Raw genomic sequence first — 13,116 nt, 5'->3', positions numbered from 1 at the left:
GTGCCTATCCAAGAGTCGCTTAAATGTCTCTAATGTATCTGACTCTACTAGCACTGCTGGTAGTATATTCCATGCACTCTCTGTGTAAAGAACTTACCTCTGACATCCCCCCTTAACCTTCCACAAACACCTTAAAATTATGCTGCCTCCTGATAGACATTTTCACCCTGTGAAAAAGTCTCTGTTATCCACTCTATCTATGCCTCTCATCCTTCTTTATTCCAAAAAGAAAGCTCTAGTTCCCTCAACTTTTCTTCATAAGACATGCCTTCCAGTCCAGGCATCTACATTCTTTCTACAGTGAGGCCAGAACTGAACACAATATTCCAAGTATGGTCTGACCTCAAGGCTCTTAAACTCAGTCTCCCTGCTAATGAAAGCCAACACACCTTAGGCCTTCTTAACAACTCGATCTACTTGGATGGTAGCTTTGAGGGATCCATGGATGTGGACCCCAAGATCTCTGTGTTCCTCCATACTGCTAAGAAACCTGCCTTTAATCCTGTAATCTGCATTCAAATTCAACCTTCCAAAATGAATTGCTCCACACTTTTTCAGGTTGAACTCCAACTGCCACTTCTCAGCGCAGCTCTGCATCCTGTCAATGTTTTGTTGCAATCTACAACAGCCATCCACACTATCCACAACTCCCCCAATCTTTGTGTCATTGGCAAACTTACTAACCCACCCTTCCACTTCCTCATCAAGTCATTTATAAAAAATCACAAAGAACAGAGGTCCCAGAACAGATCGCTGTGAAACACCACTGGTCACTGAGCTCTAGACTGAATACTTTCCATCTACTACCACCCTCTGTCTTCTATGGGCCAGCCAATTCCGTATCCAGACAGCCAAATTTCCCTGTATTCCATGCCTCCTTACGTTCTGAATGAACCTACCATGGGGAACCTTATCAAATGCCTTGCTAAAATCCATGTACACCACACTCACTACTCTACCTTCATCAATGTGTTTTGTCTCATTCTCAAAGAATTCAATAAGGTTTGTGTGGCATGGCCTGCCCCTCTAAAAGCCATGCTGACTATGTCTAATCAAATTATGGTTTTGCAAATAATCATAAATCATAAATGAGAAAACATTTTTACATGTAGAGGTTTTAGGACAGGCTTCCGCGAACACTGACACCTGTGACCTAATGGAAACACAGACAATGCAAGCTCACCAACTTTCTGTCTAGGGCAGGTTTTAGGAAAATCCCAAGACATTTTATACATACATTAGGAGCAAGAGGAGGTACTTATGGAATGGCAGGCCCACTGAAAGGAGAGAGGTTATGTGTGGAGCCAGAGGAAATAGATGAGGAAACAGGCGGCACGGTGGCTCAGTGGTTAGCACTGCTGCCTCATAGCACCAGGGTCCCAGGTTTGATTCCAACCTCGAGCGACTATCTGTATGGAGTTTGCATAGTCTCCCTGTGTCTGCATGGGTCTCCTCCGGGTGCTCTGGTTTCCTCCCACAGTCCAAAGATGCACAGGCCAGGTGAATTGGCCATGCTAAATTGCCCATAGGTTAGGTGCGTTAGTCAAAGGGAAATGGGTCTGGGTGGATTACTCTTCGGAGGGTTGGTGCGGACTTGTTGGGCTGAAGGGCCTCTTTCCACGCTGTAGGGAACTAGTCAATCTAGTCTTAAGGGTACTTTACATTAATATTCACCAAAGAGAGGGAAGTTGAGACTAGGGAAAGGTGTGTGAACAGTCTTGGGCAGGTCAACCACAATGAAGCGTGACTTGAAATGTTTAAAGTTAGACAGGTCCCCTGGGTCAGATGGGATCCATCCCAGAATACTGTGGAAAGCAAGGTGAAGAATCATAGAATACCTACAGTGAGGAAGCAGGCCATTGACCCATTGAGTCCACACTGACCCTCCGAAGAACATCCCACCTAAACCCACTCCATACCCTATCCCTGTAACAATGTTGGTGTCTTGGTATTAGAGTAGATGAAAGTGGGTGGTATAGCCATTACTGTTGGTAAGGTGTTGGTACCCAGTTTCTGACATGGAAGTTGTTTGGAGGAAGTAATGAACTGAATCTCCAGATGCTCATTCTGCCTTTGTGTTGTGTTTTCCTAACATCGAGCCTGCTTAGCAAGTTTGGTAAGGCAGGCGGATGAATATTAATCAGACGAGTTCCGCTAGTAACAAGGTGTTTAACGATCAATAATGACTGTTAATTGGCTACTCTCTGCTGCCTAGTGAGAAACTGACCGTGCCACTTGGGAAAAGCAAAAGAGATGGCACAATCAGTTTCAGGACCCATAACTAGCCCACATTCCTGCTTCCTGTCCCCGAACCAAAGACCACCCCTCCTCTTGATCAGTTAGTCAACTCCAACCATGTGATTGATTTCGATTGACTCTCGGATTGTATGTACCCAAATCAGGAGGACAAATCCATGGAGTGAACATTAGTAACCTGTGAGAAGTAAGATTGAAGGAAGTGGTGGTGATAACATGGGAATTCAACAGCTTCGCATCTTGGAGGTGATGACTATTTCAATTCCAGATTTGGTCTCTTGCCTCCATTTTATCCACCTTGAACGTTTAAAGCAGAAACCTATTAAATTGCTGAGGGTTTGAATACAACTTGCCTCTCCTGGGTATGTGCTTCCTCCATTTCAACAGGATGAGCCATATTCCGATCTGAATTAAATGCTTCCTACACAACACCGACCCAGGTCAGGCTCCTATAGTATTCAGTAAGGTCCAGCATAAAAGCAAGACAGAAGAATGTACAGGTTAAAGTCCTTAGAGTGTCCTTTGAAGTTTAAGATGTAGTCACTTCTCCTGATGAAGGAGCACCGCTCCGAAAGCTTGTGATTTCAAGTAAACCTATTGGGCTAAAATCTGGTGTCTTGTGACTTCTGATCTAGTCCAACACTAACAGTATGTGTAGAAACTTGAACCTGTTTAGTTATAACATCATAGAGTCATAAAGCTTTTACAACACAGGAAGAAGCCTTTTGGTCCATTTCCACATTCTGCCCCACCACCACCAACAGCCTGAGGTTGCTGGTATCAGTCACTCACTAGAATTTTAACTGGGGCAGCCAGGGGCAGATTCCCTGTCCAATTCAGGGTGGCAGATATAAGATTCTTTTAGCACGAGGCTAAACCTCTCTCTAATAAAAATGTAGTTACCCAATATTTATTGCTTCAATAAAAAGCCAATTGTAATATTTTCTTGAGTGAAAGAAAGATCAATTTTAATGTCTGCTAACTTTGAGACAATAATGAAGACATAACATCAAGCCTACACGCACAGAAATACAAAAGGATAGGTCCAGCGTGAAAGGAGGATATACAGTTTAAAGTCCTTTGAGAGTCCTTTGAAGTTCAAAGTTTTAATTTGGGACCATGTAACCTCAGAAGAAGCCAATATTTCAGTTGTGCTTGGAATACTCTGTGTTCCAGATGTTTCTTTTTCTAATTTATGTTGTTACTACATGTTTTGTTCTTCAAGCGATTGAAACAGCGTTTTCTCCAATTTGTTCTGTTCATAAATCCAAGGTGTTCCAAGATGTTCCACGATGGCAGTGGAGCAGCAGGGCTGTGTATGGGCTCCTGACCTCATCTGCTCCCTCCTGATTTATTTCTTTTTCTTCTTTTGCCTTTGCTCTTTTTCTTTTTTTCTCTCATTTCTCCCCTTTTGCAGCTGGTTAATCAGCTGCTTCGGCACGGCAGCGAGAGCAGGCCAGCAGCTATCCTCCCAGCAGTCTGAGGTGGCGGTAGTGGCTGACGCAGTTCCTCCCAGGCTCCTCTTGGCAATGGGAGGTGGCGGTAGTTTGGCATCGGCAGTGAGAGTGGGCCATGCGCGGAATGGCAGCAGCCTCCCAACAGACGGAGACAGAGGCAGCAGCAGCAGCAGCAAGGGCATCCTCCTGGCATTCAGGTCCGGCGGCAGTGGCGTCAAAGCTCCAGGAATCTGAGGTGGAGGCAGCACAACAGCAGAAGCAAGGACAGTGCTCTCCCTGGTGGTTAATGTAAGAATCGCAGGCTGACCAAGGCTTCAGGGCGTGGCTAGGCCTGGGTTGCTGGCTCTGGTGATCCCAAACACCTTCATGGAGATAAAACTTAGACTTTAAGATCTGGATGTTTTTCTTACCTTTTGACTTTCTTTTACTCCTGTTGTTTTTTTTGTTAATTCTGGTTTTATAACCAAGATGGCATCAGAGAATGGTGACTTTGTATACTTTTCACTGTACTCCTGTGTTCCTTTACTTGAATACATTTGACAATAAAATATAATTCTAATTTCATCTTCTTGTTATACCAAAACAACCTCCCAGAAATACATTTGGTTGTGTATTCCAATTTCTGAGTTATTGATTCCAAGCTTGATAATTGGAAGTGATGATTCACATCTCCAAATTGTAACACTTCTCATACAGGTGTAAATTAAAATAAGAGATGATGGTGCTGTGATGGAGTTACCAGCTGATAACACTGGACAAGTCAGATTCCAGAGTGAAACCTGATGTGATTGATCATAGGTTTTTTCTTTGCAGTTTGGTTACTGTGGTGGGTTGTCTCTGAACATATTCATTTGAGGCTGCCAATGTACTTTTAGTGAAGGAACATAAATATGTGATACAAAAGGGAAAAAAGACAGACATAAATAACAACTTTAAAAATTTTTGTCGTAAATAACAAAAATAAAGATCCATCACTTCTTTCTCAACAATATGATCGTATTGAATGGCAGAGAAGACGCAAGGGGTGAAATAATATATTCCTATTTCAGTGTTCCTATATCCTTTATAGATAACCCCAGCGATACATTGCTCCTACCTTCACTAAAATTTCTTACTCAACTGATGAGGTTGCAAGCATTTCCATTTGGTGACTATCTGCACAGCTGCCAGATGTGAGTCTCTCCATCTCCCTAGGACACACAGGCAGGCTAACTTTCTGACTTTTTCTCAATGAACGCTAACTAAAGCTTTTTCCAGCCCTGCCTACTTGAATTGCAAAAAACGTCCTTCCAGCTTTGTTGGCCTGGAGACCACACTGCTTTTTGTCTGGTAAAAACTGTTTCTCCTAAACCCAAACTACATGTGGCCCATGGCCATTTGTTGCAGGTCATCAGAACTTCAAGTCAAGAATAAGCTGCAATTATCTCACCAGGTGGCCAGTGGAGTAATTTAGTTTAAATCATGGGATTTCCTTGTCTGTCTTTTCCAAAAGGAAATTAGGCCTTCAAAGCATTGGAAACCAAGCAAGTATTTGCCTCCACTATAAACAAACAATGCTGGAGATCACAGTGGCTCAGGCAGAGAGAGAAAGCAAGCTCAGGTTTTGAGTCTAGATGACTCTTCATCAGAGTTGAAGTGGGAAGGGTGAATGTACAAAGGAACCTGGTTGTCCTTGTACACCAGACACTGAAAGGACAACTGCAGCAAGCAGTTAGCAAGGCTTATGATATATTGGCCTTCCTTTTGAGGAGGAATTGAGTTTTGAAGGAAAGATGTCTTAATGTGGTTTTGAAAAACAAAGGTAAATCACCACAGTCTTACTAGGTCTAAGGACTGCTCTCTCATTAGTAAACTGAGTTTAAACAAACCCGGAAGGCTACAGCTAAGGTGAGACAGTTTGTTTTAAAATTACTTACCGGTAGCGGACAGCGGTGTTTTTTTTTCTCTTAACAGAAAGAACGGGAGCAGCAGGGGGAAGTGACGACGACCAGCCGGAAGCTGGTGTAGCGCAGGCTTACCTGGATAGGTTTTTTTTTCCTATAAAAACGCGCAACCCGGAAGGCTTCAGCTAAGGTGAGACAGTTTGTTTTAAAGTATACCGTTTTGGATACTTGTGGGGGGGGGGGGGACTTACCAGGGGTAAGCAATGGGGTTCAGGCCTCTGGCATGGAGCCTGTCCCCGTTGCTCAGAAGGGAAGGGTGGAGAAGAGCAGAGCAATAGTTATTGGGGACTCGATAGTGCGGGGCACAGATAGGTGGTTCTGTGGGGGCGAGAGAGACTCACGTTTGGTATGTTGCCTCCCAGGTGCAAGGGTACGTGACGTCTCTGATCGTGTTTTCCGGGTCCTTAAGGGGGAGGGGGAGCAGCCCGAAGTCATGGTCCACATTGGCACCAACGACATAGGTAGGAGGAGGGCTGAGGATGTTAGGCAGGCTTTCAGGGAGCTAGGTTGGAAGCTCAGAGTTAGAACAAACAGAGTTGTTGTCTCTGGTTTGTTACCGGTGCCACGTGATAGAGTCGAGGAATAGGGAGAGAGAACAGTTAAATGCGTGGCTACAGGGATGGTGCAGGAGGGAGGGATTCCGGTATCTGGATAACTGGGGTTCTTTCTGGGGAAGGTGGGACCTCTATAAACAGGATGGTCTACACCTGAACCTGAGGGGCACCAGTATCCTTGGGGGGAGGTTTGCTAGTGCTCTTGGGGGGGGCTTAAACTAACTCTGCAGGGGCATGGGAACCTAGACTGTAGCTTTAGGGTGCAGGACCTGGAGTGTAGGGAGGTTAGGAACATGGCATCAATCTCAAAGGAGGGTGTCTGTAAACAGGAAAGTGGCTTGAAGTGTGTATACTTCAATGCAAGGAGTATACGAAATAAGGTAGGTGAACTTGCAGCGTGGGTTGGTACCTGGGATTTCGATGTTGTGGCTATTACGGAGACATGGGTAGAACAGGGACAGGATTGGCTGTTGCAGGTTCCAGGGTTTAAATGTTTTAGTAGGGTCAGAGGTGGGGGTAAAAGAGGGGGAGGTGTGGCATTGCTTGTCAAAGATAGTATTACAGCGGTGGAAAGGACGATGGATGAAGACTCGCCATCTGAGGTAGTTTGGGCTGAGGTTAGGAATAGGAAAGGTGAGGTCACCCTGTTAGGAGTTTTCTACAGGCCTCCTAATAGTCCTAGAGATGTAGAAGAAAGGATTGTGAGGATGATTCAGGAGAAGAGTGAAAGTAATAGGGTGGTTGTTATGGGGGACTTTAACTTTCCAGATATTGACTGGGAAAGCTATAGCTCGAGTTCGTTAGATGGGTCGGTGTTTGTCAAATGTGTGCAGGAGGGTTTCCTGACACAATATGTAGACAGGCCAACAAGAGGTGAGGCCATACTGGATTTGGTTCTGGGTAACGAACCAGGCCAGGTATTAGAATTGGAGGTAGGTGAGCACTTTGGGGACAGTGATCACAATTCGGTGACTTTTACTCTAGTAATGGAGAGGGATAAGTGTGCACTGCAGGGCAAGAGTTATAGCTGGGGGCAGGGAAATTATGATGCGGTGAGGCACGACCTAGGATGCGTGGCTTGGAAAAGTAGGCTTCAAGGCATGGGCACAATTGATATGTGGAGCTTGTTCAAGGAGCAACTATTGAGTGTCCTTGATAAGTATGTACCTGTCAGGCAGGGAGGAAAGGGTCGTGTGAGGGAGCCGTGGTTTAATAAGGAATTGGAATCCCTTGTTAAATGGAAGAGGGCAGCCTATGTAGAGCTGAGGCGTGAAGGTTCAATTGGGGCGATTGAGAGTTATAAGATAGCCAGGAAGGATCTGAAGAGAGAGCTAAGAGCAGCAAGGAGGAGACATGAAAAGTCTTAGTTGGTAGGATTAGGGAAAACCCTAAGGCTTTCTAGGTATGTCAGGAATAAAAGAAAGACTAGGGTAGGAATAGGTCCAGTCAAGGATAGTAGTGGGAAGTTGCATGTGGAGGCTGAAGAGATTGGGGAGACACTGAATGAATACTTTTCGTCAGTATTCACTCAGGAACAGGACATTGTTGCTGATGTGAATATTGAGTCACAATTAATTAGAATGGACGGCTTTGAGGTATGTAGGGAAGAGGTGTTGGAAATTCTGGAAAGGGTGAAAATAGATAAGTCCCCTGGGCGTGATGGCATTTATCCTAGGATTCTCTGGGAAGCAAGGGAGGAGATTGCAGAGCCATTGGCCTTGATTTTTATGTTCTCGTTGTCTACAGGAGTAGTGCCAGAAGACTGGAGGCTAGCAAATGTGGTTCCCTTGTTCAAGAAGGGGAGTAGGGATAACCCTAGTAACTATAGGCCGGTGAGTCTCACTTCTGTTGTGGGCAAAGTCTTAGAGAGAATTGTAAGGGATAGGAATTATGAACATCTGGATAGGAATAATGTGATCAAGGATAGTCAGCATGGTTTTGTGAAGGGCAGGTCGTGCCTCACAAACCTTATTGAATTCTTTGAGAAGGTGACTAAGGAGATAGACGAGGGTAAAGCGGTAGATGTGGTGTATATGGATTTTAGTAAGGCGTTTGATAAGGTTCCCCATGGTAGGCTACTGCAAAAAATACAGAGGTATGGCATTGAGGGTGAGTTGAAGGTTTGGATTAGGAATTGGCTGGCTGGAAGAAGACAGAGGGTAGTAGTTGATGGTAAAGGTTCATCTTGGAGTGCAGTTACTAGCGGTGTTCCGCAAGGATCTGTTTTGGGACCATTGCTGTTTGTCATTTTTATAAATGACCTGGAGGAGGGGCTAGAAGGTTGGGTGAGCAAGTTTGCGGATGATACGAAAGTCGGTGGAGTTGTTGACAGTGAGGAAGGATGTGTCAGGTTACAGCAGGATATAGATAAGTTGCAGTGCTGGGCAAAAAGGTGGCAAATGGAGTTCAATGTAGGTAAGTGTGAGGTGATTCACTTTGGTAAGAGTAACAAAAAGACGGGGTACTGGGCTAATGGTCGGATACTTGGTAGTGTGGATGAGCAGAGGGATCTTGGTGTCCATGTACACAGATCTCTGAAAGTTGCCACCCAGGTAAATAGTGCGGTGAAGAAGGCATATGGCATACTGGCTTTTATTGGTAGAGGAATTGAGTTCCGGAGCCCTGAGGTCATGTTGCAGTTGTATAAGACTCTGGTGCGGCCGCATCTGGAGTATTGTGTGCAGTTTTGGTCGCCATACTATAGGAAGGATGTGGAGGTACTGGAACGGGTGCAGAGGAGGTTTACCAGGATGTTGCCTGGTATGGTAGGAAGATCGTATGAGGAAAGGCTGAGGCACTTGGGGCTGTTTTCATTGGAGAAAAGAAGGTTTAGGGGTGACTTGATAGAGGTGTACAGGATGATTAGGGGTTTAGATAGGGTTGACTATGAGAACCTTTTTCCACGTATGGAGTCAGCTATTACGAGGGGGCATAGCTTTAAATTAAGGGGTGGTAGGTATAGGACAGATGTTAGGGGTAGATTCTTTACTCAGCGAGTCGTGAGTTCATGGAATGCCCTGCCAGTAGCAGTGGTGGACTCTCCCTCTTTATGGGCATTTAAACGGGCATCGGATAGGCATATGGAGGATAGTGGGCTAGTGTAGGTTAGGTGGGCTTGGATCGGCGCAACATCGAGGGCCAAAGGGCCTGTACTGCGCTGTATTTTTCTATGTTCTATGTTCTATGTTCTATTACAGAATTATGGTGGTTTAGCCTGAGGGTCACCATGCCTCAGGGAAAGGGATTAAGAAAGAGAGTCCTTTAAGATAACCTCAGCTGCAGCTGGAATTGAACCCACATGGTTGGCATCATTCTGCATTGCAAGCCAGATGTCCAGCCAACAGACCCTGAACTGTAGTTATACACACCCAATGGTTTCTCTACCTAAGAAAAGATATTCTTGCTGTAGAGGGAGCACGGTCCCTTACGGTGATGTCTTTTAAAATATTCAACATACAAACATTCCATGTCGGAACAAATGGGTGTTTTGTATTGCTCTGCATTGTGTTCCAACATGTGAACAGACTCAGGAATGGAATCTGTTTGCAACCCAGAGACTGCCTATTGTATGTTCCCAGAAGCAATGCTGTTGTTGCACAATTTCTTGGGTTGAAGATCCTATTTTTGATCCCAGCAACTCCCTTATGTCAGATATTTTTAATCAACTTGTCCAGATGTGTCTTGATGCACCACTGGCGCAGGTAAGACTTGAACTCAGATCTCATGGCTCAATGGAGGCTCACTATGATTGCGCCACAAGAACCCAACTCCCCTGTGTGAGATATTTTCAAATCAACCTGTTCAAATATGTTACTGCACACCTTTGGAACAAGTGGGTCTTGAACTCACCCATGCTAGTATTTTTTCCCCTCTAATCAAACCATTCAAAGATATGACACACTCTGGGACAGGTGGGACTTGAAACAAGGCCTCCTAGCTCAGAGTTAGGAAAACTACTAATGCACGAGTCCTAAGCGAAATCTCCTATGCTACACACCAGCTTGCAACTGAAAAAATTGTCATTAACATCATTATAATCGGAGTAGCCTCACACCACCAGGGACCTGGGTTCGATTCCAGCCTCGGATGACTGTCTGTGTGGAGTTTGCACATTCTCCCCGTGTCTGCATGGGTTTCCTCTGGATGCTCCGGTTTCCTCCCATAGTCTAAAGATGTCCAAGTTAGGTGAATTGACCATGCTAAATTGCCCATAGTGTTCAGGGATGTGCAGGCGAGTTGGGTTAGTCAGGGGAAATGTAGGGTAGGGTCTGTGTGGATTACTCTTCAGACGATTGGTGTGGACTTGATTGGCCGAATGGCCTGTTTCCGCACTGTAGGGTATCTATGTATTCTATGTAATAGTGGCATAAACTCAGAATTGTAGGAAGCCCTTATTTTACAAAATGGATGGGACTAATGGTAAATTGAAAGCAATGAAATACAATATTGATTCATCCTTGACATTGCAAAAGGATTTAAATCATTTGACAGATGCTATTCTACCATGGATTTAATACACCCATCCAATTGCTTTCCCTGTCATGTATCTTGCATTATAACCCAATTTTCTTGTCATCTCTACAATCCATTACATAGATTTGTTCATTTTGATCACTAAAAAGAGTTTTCTTTCTCTTAAAAGTTATTGCTACTTTAAGGTCAGCATTGCACAGATTCCTGGCCGAGCAGTCAGATCATCTGCTCATGTCAATCTCTGATCAACTACAAACAGGTACACAAGCCTGGCCAAGTGATAAAACCAGGTGATTAAAAGGCAGCAGAAGATTGCAAGCACGTAACATCTTTCATGACATCAGCTTGATAAATGGCATTAAAAATCCAGTAGTTACTGTTAATGTAGGAAATGGTGTATCAATGTGTTTCAAATCAGCTTCCAAACATATCAATTACCAACTTTCATTTGTAAGGGCAAAAGCAATACATTAACACTAGAAATTTTAAACAAAAACAAAAACAGAAAATTCTGATTAAATTGTGATTATCAATTTGAAACTTTTTAAAAAATATACTTTTATTGAAAAATAGATTTTTTAAATATTATAACAGAATACAAAACAACACAATTCAAAACAATACAATGAACACCAAAAAAATTTTAAAAACCCAAACTGCCCTCATGTATAAATGTATAAATATGTATATAAAAATACATATATATAAGAAAAACCCCAACTACTTAACTAAATAAATAATAACCAACTTCAAACTAATAAATAATAATAATAATACAGCTCAGCCAAACAAAACACTAACTCTCGAATATCAAGAGCACTAATTGTCATCTATTCATACGTTTGCAGCTCTTCACTCTCTGGATATTGGACTCGTAAAGTACAATCATTACGGTTATATAAAAGCCCTTATTAGTGTGGCAGACAATTCTGTGTCCGGGTATTCCGAAAAGGGCTGCCATGTCTTACAGAAATTCTCAGTTTTGTGGTGCACCATACTTGTGAGAAAATCCAAGGGGATATGCTCCGTATCAATCTTCCACCAACCCGACAGGCCCGGAAGGATTTTTGGATACCCAGCCTAACAAGGTATTCTTTCTTGCGCAGAAAATGAGCATGTTGAAAAGTTTTTTCTTATGCGCATATGCAGGGAACACACTGGGCAGGCCAAGAAGAAGAGAGATCGGGTCCTTCTCCACCCCCACACCCAAATCCCCTCCACTGCACCCGCCACAGCATTCCAGTGTGTTTGAAGCCTGCCACAGGACTAGAGACAATGGGTAAGAGTGCCCGCACCAATCTTGCACTTGGGACATGTTGAAGTTACCCCTGGTTTAAATTTGGACAAATGTTCTGGAGCCAAGTGGACCCTGTGGAGAATCTTCAACTATAAAGCATGGGCCCTATTGCAAATTTATATCTTTCTTGCATTTTCCCAAATATCTGTCCTTGCCTCTGAGGTGACCTCAACACCTAGCTCTCTCTCTCACACCCTGCAGAGTCGATCGAACTCATCTGAGGGCCCCCCCCCCCCCCCCCAATTGATGATATGAAGTGCAGACAGAAAGTGTACTCTTAGCACTGAGCACCCTTCACTCTATGTCAGATTTGTAGGGACCAGTCAAAAATGTAGCCTTTTCTTTTGAATAAAATCCCTAACTTGAAAAAAATGAAAAAAGTCCCTGTTAGATAACTGATCAAAGGACATCATTGTGTCTCCCTCAAATAAATCACCCATGCAAGACACACCCCTAGCTTCCCAATGTTTGAATCCTGAATCCACCATCCCCGGTTGAAAACCCAGCATATCCACTATAGGTGCAACAAAAGATGTTTTGCCAATACTGCCTTCCCTCTGCCGAAATGCCTTCCATGCTTTAACAGTGTTGATAACATTTGGGTTATGGCACTATTCCTTAACTGTCCTCATTTTGTCCAAAAACAGCAAGGTAGTAAGGGGACACTTTGCCTGAGAGGTTTCGATATCAAACCATATTGAAAGAGGGTCCCCACAAGCCCAATCATTCATGTAAGATAAAAGCCAGCTTAGGCCACTTGGTGTTTCTTTTCTTCTGGGTGGTGGAAATTGAAGAAAGGTTTGTACACCTTGTGTCTTTCACTGTGTCTCAAAAAAAAACAGGAGTTTTAACCATCCCGTTCACTCTGAGAGCTGCCTCTGAGGGAGCTGGATCAGTGTCAAGGAGTGAAAGGGCTCTGCTCTTTAAAGAGAAGAGAAGAGGAGACTGGTTTTTGTTGGTGTCCTCACATTGAGGAGGAAGAGGTTATTTTGAAGTTCTTTGTTTTTTCTTTATTGTTTATTGAGATTGTTTGTTTTCTAGCTTTTCTTTTCTTTTTTGCTTATTTGAAGCTGTGTTGAGCTGCAAAAAAAAAAGCCAGCTTAATTGATAGTTTTTATGTCCCCTTACCCCCCACC

Source organism: Chiloscyllium plagiosum, unplaced genomic scaffold (genome assembly GCF_037043375.1).
Source record: "Chiloscyllium plagiosum isolate Xiang-an unplaced genomic scaffold, Cpla_swu_hap1 HiC_scaffold_14, whole genome shotgun sequence".
In the NCBI taxonomy this organism is placed as follows: Eukaryota; Metazoa; Chordata; class Chondrichthyes; order Orectolobiformes; family Hemiscylliidae; genus Chiloscyllium; species Chiloscyllium plagiosum.
Note: the sequence above shows the minus strand (reverse complement) of the source record.